Below are 9,209 nucleotides of genomic sequence, written 5' to 3'. Positions count from 1 at the left end.
TAACGGTAAATCCTTCTCTCGTAGTCCGTAGAGGATGCTGGGGTCCACATTAGTACCATGGGGTATAGATGGGTCCACTAGGAGCCATTGGCACTTTAAGAATTTGAGAGTGTGGGCTGGCTCCTCCCTCTATGCCCCTCCTACCAGACCCAGTCTAAAAACTGTGCCCGAGGAGACAGACATCTTCGAGAGAAGGATTACACAGATAGTGGCGAGATTCACACCAGCTCACACACAAGACAAACCAAGCTAACTAGCCTGAAACATCAGCAACGGCTGAACAGGATTACCTACCAAGTAACAAAACATTACTTACCAAGAACCAAGCTGTACTGAACTAAATAACCACTGCAGGAACACGAAGCGCTGGGCAGATGCCCAGCATCCTCTACAGACAACGAGAAAAGGATTTACCGGTAGGTAATTAAAATCCTATTTTCTCTTACGTCCTAGAAAATGCTGGGGTCCACATTAGTACCATGGGGATGTACCAAAGCTCCCAGAATGGGAGGGAGAGCGCGGAGGCTCCTGCAGAACCAATTGACCAAACATTAGGTCCTTAGAGGCAAAAGTATCGAACTTGTAGAACTTTGCGAACGTGTTCGACCCCGACCAAGTAGCTGCTCGGCAGAGTTGTAAAGACGAGACACCCCTGGCAGACACCCAGGAAGAACCCACCTTACAAGTAGAGTGGGCCTTAACAGACGTAGGACACGGCAAGCCTGCCGTAAAATACGCATGCTGGATAGTGAACCTGATCCAGCGAGAGATCGTTTGCTTAGAAGCAGGACACCCAATTTTCTTGGCAGGGCCAGCTCCAGGCATGTTCCAATAGAGCAGCCACGCAGGGCGCCACCCTTAATGGGCGCCGCATGCTTGTGCCGCCATATTGGAACCTGGCTGGAGCAAGCACCTGCAGTAACACATCAGCGTCTGCCTAGCAGCAGTGGGCAGCTGTGTGTGCCCGTGCCGAGGGAGGGGGAGTGCTGTGGGCCGGCCGCGGACTAAAACTAAACTATTTTGTGCGCGCTATGCGGCACCGGCATCTGACGTCAGATGCCGATGCCGCACAGCGCGCATAGCGTGCACTGCATAGTTTAAGAAGAGTCCGCCCGCGGCCCGGCCTCAGCACTCTCCCTCCTCACAGCAGGTACTGTGGGGGCATAGCACTCCCCACTCCCTCCTTACAGCAGGTACTGTGGGGGCATTAATGTAGCTGGCACTGTGGGGGCATTTCTGGCACTTTGGGGGCATATCTGGCACTGTGAGGTAATTTATGTGTCTGGCACTGTGGGGGCATGTCTGGCACTGTGGGGGCATATCTGGCACTGTGGGGGGCATTAATGTATCTGGCACTGTGGGGGCCATTAATGTATCTGGCACTGTGGGGGGCATTAATGTATCTGGCACTGTGGGGGCATATCTGGCACTGTGGGGGCATATCTGGCACTGTGGGGGCCATTAATGTATCTGGCACTGTGGGGGCATATCTGGCACTGTGGGATATTTATGTATCTGGCACTGTGGGGGACATTAATGTTTCTGGCACAGTGGGGGGCATTAATGTATCTGGCACTGTGGGGGCATATCTGGCACTGTGGGGGGCATTAATGTATCTGGCACTGTCTGGGGCATTAATGTGTCTGGCACTGTGGGGGGCATTAATGTATCTGGCACTGTGGGGGCATATCTGGCACTGTGGGGGCATTTATGTATCTGGCACTGTGGGGGGCATTAATGTATCTGGCACTGTGGGGGCATATCTGGCACTGTGTGGGCATTTATGTATCTGGCACTGTGGGGGCATTTATGTATCTGGCACTGTAGGGGCATTTATGCATCTTGCACTGCGGGGGCATATCTGGCACTGTGGGGGCCATTAATGTATCTGGCACTGTGGGGGACATTAATGTATCTGGCACTGTGGGGGCATATCAGGCACTGTGGGGGGCATTAATGTATCTGGCACTGTGGGGGCATATCTGGCACTGTGAGGGCACTTATGTATCTGGCAATGTGGGGGGCATTTATCTATCTGGAACTGTGGGGGCATGTCATGTGCATTTATCTATCTGGAACCCTGTGGGGGCATTTATCTATCTGGAACTGTTGGGGGGGCATGTAATGTGCATCTGGCACTGCTAGGGGGCATGTCATGTCTCTGGCGACATATCTGGCACTGTGGGGGCATTTATGTATCTGGCACTGCTGGGGGGCATATCATGTGTAGCTGGCACGGCTGGGGGGCATATCATGTAGTGACCTGGTGCAGTGTGTCTCAGTGCTCTGCCTGGCGCAAAGTGTATAATGTGCTCTACCTGTCGCAGTGTGTATAGGAGGTTCTACCTGGTGAAATGTGTATTAGCTGCCCTACTGTGTGGTATAATGCAAATTGCCACTATTATGTGGCCACGCCCCTTCCCCACGAAGCAACGCCCCTAAATTTTTGCGGCGCACCTTCGGCGCGCACTGTCTGTGATTTAGCATGTGAGAAGGGGTGCTCCAAGCATTACGGTATGTACATAATTTTGACCTAACTTAAAAATGCCCTCCCGAATGAAAAATGTGCCCTCCCCGTGATCAGCACCCCGCCCTAAAAAAATCCTAGAGTGAACACTATCATGTGTAGCTGGCACTGCTGGGGGGCATGTCATGTGTAGCTGGCACTGCTGGGGGGCATGTCATGTGTAGCTGGCACTACTGTAGACATTGTGTGTAAGGAACACTACTGTGGCTGTTATGTGTAAGGCTGCTAATTGTGTGCGTAGTGGGGATGTGAAAATATATTTTTTTATAGTTTGAGAATATGAAGTTGTGAGGCCACGCCCACTTTTCCAGGAGGCCACACCCACTTTTCTGGGAGGGGGCGCTTTGAAATTTTCTCGCTCAGGGTGCTAGTAGGCCTGGAGCCGGCCCTGTTTCTTGGGATCATACAGCACAAACAGAGTCCGATTTTCTGTGACGAGCAGTCCTCCTCACATAGATTTTTAGAGCCCTTACAACATCTAAGGACTTTGATGAAATTGAGGAGTCAGTCGCAACTGGCACCACAATAGGTTGGTTGATATGAAATGCCGACACAACCTTCGGAAGAAACTGCTGACGTGTCCGAAGCTCAGCTCTGCCTTCATGGAAGATCAAGACATGGGCTTTTACATGACAAAGCTCCCAACTCCGACACACATCTAGCAGAAGGTAAGGCCAACAAAGTGACCGCCTTCCACGTGAAAAACTTGACCTCAACCTCCTGAAGAGGTTCAAACCAGTCCGACTGGAGGAACTGCAACACCACGTTAAGATTCCAAGGCGCCGTAGGTGGTACAAAGGGAGGTTGGATGTGCAAAACTCCCTTCAAAAAAGTCTGAACCTCAGGGAGGGCAGCCAACTGTTTCTGGAAGAAAATGGACCTTTATGGATCCCAACCTCAGGCCCATATCCACACCTGCTTGCAGGAAGAGAAGAAAACGTCCCAGTTGAAACTCCACCGCAGGGAACTTCTTGGACTCACACCAAGATACATATTTTTTCCAAATACGATGGTAATGTTTTGATGTTACTACTTTCCTAGCCTGATCAGGGTAGGAATAACCTTGTTCAGAATGCCCTTCCAAGCTAGTGTCTGGCGTTCAACCTCCATGCTGTCAAACGTAGCCGCGGTAAGTCTTGATAGGCGAACGGCCCCTGCTGCAGCAGGTCCTCCCGAAGAGGCAGAGGCCTTGGTTCTTCTAGCAGTAGATCCAGAAGATCCATGTACCAAGCCCTTCTCGGCCAGTCCAGAGCGATGAGGATTGCCTGAACTCTTGTTCTCCTTATGAGTTTGAGAACTCTTGGAATGAGTGGGAGTGGAGGAAACACGTACACCGACTGGAACACCCATGGAGTCACTAGGGCGTCCACCCCCACTGCTTGCCGGTCCCTCGACCTGGTACAATACCGCCGAGGCCATCATGTCGATCTGGGGTACGCCCCAAAGATCTGTTACCTCCTTGAACACCTGCGGATGGAGGCCCCATTCCCCTGGATGGAGATCGTGTCTGCGGAGGAAGTCTGCTTCCCAGTTGTCTACTCCCGGAATGAAGATTGCTGACAGCGCCAACGCGTGTTTTTCTGCACAGAGGATGATCCTTGTTACCTCTGACATTGCAGCTCTGCCCTTCGTTCCGCTCTGTCGGTTTATGTAAGCCACTGTCGTTACATTGTCCGACTGCACTCGAATGGCCCGATTTCTCAGAAAAGTGGCCGATTGGAGAAGACCGTTGTAGACGGCTCTTAGTTCCAGAATGTTTACTGGCAGGCCGGCTTCCAGACTTGACCACCTTCCTTGGATGGTTTCCCCTTGAGTGACTGCATCCCAGCCCCGGAGACTTGCATCCGTGGTTAGAAGGATCCAGTCCTGAATCCCGAACCTGTGGCCCTCCAGAAGGCGAGGTAATTGCAGCCACCAGAGGAGTGAAATCCTGGCCTTTGGCGACAAACGTATTCTCTGGCGCATGTGTAGATGGGATCCCGACCACTTGTCCAGGAGATCCAGTTGGAAGGTCCGAGCATGAAACCTCCAGTACTGCAGAGCCTCGTAAGAGGCCACCATCTTTCCCAGAAGGCGAATGGACTGATGAACCGACACCCGGGCTGGCTTCAGGACATCCCGGACCATTGTTTGTATCACCAACGCTTTTTCCTCTGGAAGAAACACCCTCTGCACTTCCGTGTCAAGGATCATTCCCAGGAAGGACAACCTCCTGGTTGGTTCCAAATGTGATTTTGGGATATTCAGGATCCAACCATATTCCTTGAGAAGCTGGGTCCTGAGAGCTATTGACCGTAACAGCTTCTCCTTGGACAATGCCTTTATCAGCAGATAGTCCAGATACGGAATTATGTTCACCCCCTGCCTGCAGAGGAGAACCATCATTTCCGCCATCACCTTGGTGAATACCCTTGGTGCTGTGGAGAGGCCGAATGGCAGGGCCTTGAACTGAAAATGACAGTCCAGTCCAACAGTGCGAATCGGAGATAAGCTTGATGCAGCAGCCAAATCGGAATGTGGAGGTACGCATCCTTGATATCTAGGGATACCAGGAATTCCCCCTCTTCCAGACCTGATATCACCGCCCTTAGAGACTCCATTTTGAACTTGAACTCCCTCAGGGAGGGGTTTAGTGATTTTAAGTTCAGAATGGGCCTGACCAAACCATCCAGTTTCGGTACCACGAAAAGGTTCGAATAGTACAATGACCTGTGCCTCCGCCAACTTCTGGATGGCTCCCTGTAGGGTAGCCCTGTCTGCCGGCAAAGCTGGCAAGCCCGATGTGAAGAACCGATTAGGAGGGAGACCTTGAAATTCCAGCCAGTACCCCTGGGACACAATATCTAGTACCCAGGGGTCCAGGCCGGACGACACCCAGACCTGACTGAAATGTCTCGCCCCTACCTCCAGGCTGCACTGTCCACCGTCATGCGGAGGACTTTGGTGCACCTGAAGCAGGCTTCTGTTCCTGGGAACCTGCTGCAGCAGGTTTCTTGGATTTTGGTCAGCCCCATATAAAGAAGGTTTGGCCTTTCTTGGTTTAAAAACCCGAAAGGACTGAGATGCAGGTGAAGAAAAAGGTTTCTTCGTAGCAGGAGCTGCTGAGGGAAGAAAAAGGGACTTACCCGCTGTAGCTGTGGAGATCGACGCATCCAATGCTTCCCCAAAGAGAGCCTGACCTGTGTAGGGTAGGGTGTCCCTACCTCTCCTGGATTCCACGTTGGCAGACCACTGGCGCAACCACAGTCCTTGACGAGCTGAGACGGACATGGAAGAAATTCCTGCAGCCATTGAACCCAGGTCTTTCATGGATTCCACCATAAAACCTGCAGAATCCTGAATGTTACGGAGAAACAATTCAATGTCACTCTTATCTAACGTATCCAAATCCTCAAGTAACGTGCCTGACCACTTTAATTACTATAGCTTTGGAAATTCATGCACAGGCAATAGTAGGACGGAGTATTGCCCCTGAAGACGTGTATATGGATTTCAGCGTAGTATCAATTTTGCGATCAGCCAGCTCCTACAAGGCGGTAGATCCTAGGACAGGTAAAACCACCTTTTTGGAGAGTCTGGATACAGACGCGTCCACTATGGGTGGGTTTTCCCATTTCTTTCTATCCTCCTCAGGGAAGGGGAAAGCAACCAGAACCTTCCTAGGGATATGGAATTTTTTCTCTGGATTTTCCCATGCTTTTTCAAAAATAGCATTTAATTTTTTGGACGCAGGGAAGGTTAGCGAAGCTTTTTTATTGTCGTGAAGTAAGCCTCCTCAACCTGTTCAGGTGTTGTGTCAGTAATATTCAACACATCTCTAATAGCCTCTATCATCAACTGCACCCCTTTTGCAAGAGATGCGGACCCCCTGAGCACGTCCCCGTCTGCCGTGTCAGAGTCAGTATCCGTGTCGTCTTGCATGATCTGGGCCAAGAGCATGTTTGTGGGAACATACAGTAGGGGGTCCTGAGGTAACAGAACCGGGCCAAACTGCCATAGAGTTTTGTAAAACCTGTGCTGCAGATTCATTCTGTGCAACCCTAGTAGAAATCTGAGAAATCATAGTTTTAATAGAGGATAACCATTCCGGCTCTCTTGCTGGTATCTGCGCTATAACAGTGCAATCCTGATTACATGGAATGGGATCTTCCTGAGAGGACTTATCCTCTGCAGCATATGACACAGAGTCCCTGTACATAGATTAATGGAGACCACAGACACTCCACACACACACACACACACACACACACACACACACACACACACACACACACACACACGAGGACAGACAGAGTTTCACGCCCAAGAATGGCAAGAGAGACACAGAGATTGGAGCCAACCCACACACAGCGCTTTTAAGGTATAGGGAGACCCCAACCAGCACTGACTGTGCACCTTAATAGGTTACACAGTCCTTATACAGCCTCCACCCTGTCTACAACCCCCTGGTACCGTAAGAGATAGCTGGGGTTGATGTGGAGGGACAGCTTCTCACTGACAGCGCTTCTGCAGGCAGGAAAACGGCGCTGAATGCTGCTGGGTCCGCTCTGAGGAGAAGCTCCGCCCCCTTCATGGTGCTGTCTTCCCGCTCTTCTGGAGATTATACTGGCCTGAGGAATTGTGCTGGCAGCGATCCTGGCACCCTGACAGGCTTGGAGGTCAGTGTAGGGTGTAGGCGCTGGCTCAGGGCGCCCCTCACAGCACCGCACTATGCACCGCTGAGCCCCGGAGTGGTTAGTACTGCGCTCCATACCCTGTTGCCGCCATCTTCACACTGGCCCCCCGCTTGCTAGGGGGGCCGGTGACTAACTCATCACAGATCTATTGGCTCTGGGGGGTGGCGGCATGCTGCTGGGGTGAGCGATCCTCTGTGGCGGGGGACGTTCAATCCCCTCTGGAGCTCACTGTCCTGTCAGTGGAGATAGTGGCTCAGACTCCGCAGGGCGGACACTACTCCCCTTCTTTGTCCCACGAAGCAGGGAGGCTGTTGCCAGCAGCCTCCCTGTAAAATAACAAACTCTAAAAAAAACTTTTACCAGAGAAGCTCTGTAGAGCTCCCCTAGCTGTGACCAGCTCCTCCGGGCACATTTTCTAAACGGAGTCTGGTAGGAGGGGCATAGAGGGAGGAGCCAGCCCACACTCTCAAACTCTTAAAGTGCCAATGGCTCCTAGTGGACCCGTCTATACCCCATGGTACTGATGTGGACCCCAGCATCCTCTAGAACATAAGAGAAATTAACCCTAGCGTGAATGTGTATGTGTGTGTGTGTGTACATGTGATAGGGAATAGAGATATTAAGCTCCACGGGGGCAGGGACTGATGTGAATGGGCAAATATCTCTGTTCAGCGCTGCGGAATATGTGCGCTATATAAGTAACTGATAATAATAATTAAGGATAATGTAGGTTTGAGAGCTGCACATGCAGTGTTGCATTGCACAGGTTGCCCAACACTGTAATGGACTGAACAGATAAACAGAAGAATGCATTCATTTAAAATTTCATCCGATTAGCACCATTTACAGACAAATTTGTGTTTTCAGGTTACAGTAGAACTAGAGATATTTAATTAATCGCCAATAGGGTAGTTATCGTCAGGAAATAGCAATAGATGTTATTCTAAACGTGAATTTCTGTTTATTTGTAAGATGCAAGCTAATGATGAAACTTGTTGCACATTGATCACAAAAATAAGAATTTACTTACCGATAATTCTATTTCTCGTAGTCCGTAGTGGATGCTGGGGACTCCGTAAGGACCATGGGGAATAGCGGCTTCGCAGGAGACTGGGCACAAAAGTAAAGCTTTAGAACTACCTGGTGTGCACTGGCTCCTCCCCCTATGACCCTCCTCCAAGCCTCAGTTAGGATACTGTGCCCGGACGAGCGTACACAATAAGGAAGGATTTTGAATTCCGGGTAAGACTCATACCAGCCACACCAATCACACCATATAACTTGTGATCTAAACCCAGTTAACAGCATGATAACAGAGGAGCCTCTAGAAAAGATGGCTCACTACAGCAATAACCCGATTTTTTGGTAACAATAACTATGTACCAGTATTGCAGACAATCCGCACTTGGGATGGGCACCCAGCATCCACTACGGACTACGAGAAATAGAATTATCGGTAAGTAAATTCTTATTTTCTCTAACGTCCTAAGTGGATGCTGGGGACTCCGTAAGGACCATGGGGATTATACCAAAGCTCCCAAACGGGCGGGAGAGTGCGGATGACTCTGCAGCACCAATTGAGAGAACTCCAGGTCCTCCTCAGCCAGGGTATCAAATTTGTAGAATTTTACAAACGTATTTGCTCCTGACCAAGTAGCTGCTCGGCAAAGTTGTAAAGCCGAGACCCCTCGGGCAGCCGCCCAAGATGAGCCCACCTTCCTTGTGGAATGGGCTTTTACAGATTTTGGCTGTGGCAGGCCTGTCACAGAATGTGCAAGCTGAATTGTACTACAAATCCAACGAGCAATAGTCTGCTTAGAAGCAGGAGCACCCAGCTTGTTGGGTGCATACAGAATAAACAACGAGTCAGATTTTCTGACTCCAGCCGTCCTGGAAACCTATATTTCCAGGGCTCTGACAACGTCTAGCAACTTGGAGTCCTCCAAGTCCCTAGTAGCCACCCAGCACCACAATAGGTTGATTCAGGTGAAACGCTGAAAACCACC

This window comes from Pseudophryne corroboree, chromosome 3 (genome assembly GCF_028390025.1).
Source record: "Pseudophryne corroboree isolate aPseCor3 chromosome 3, aPseCor3.hap2, whole genome shotgun sequence".
In the NCBI taxonomy this organism is placed as follows: Eukaryota; Metazoa; Chordata; class Amphibia; order Anura; family Myobatrachidae; genus Pseudophryne; species Pseudophryne corroboree.
This window is presented reverse-complemented; position numbering follows the sequence as displayed.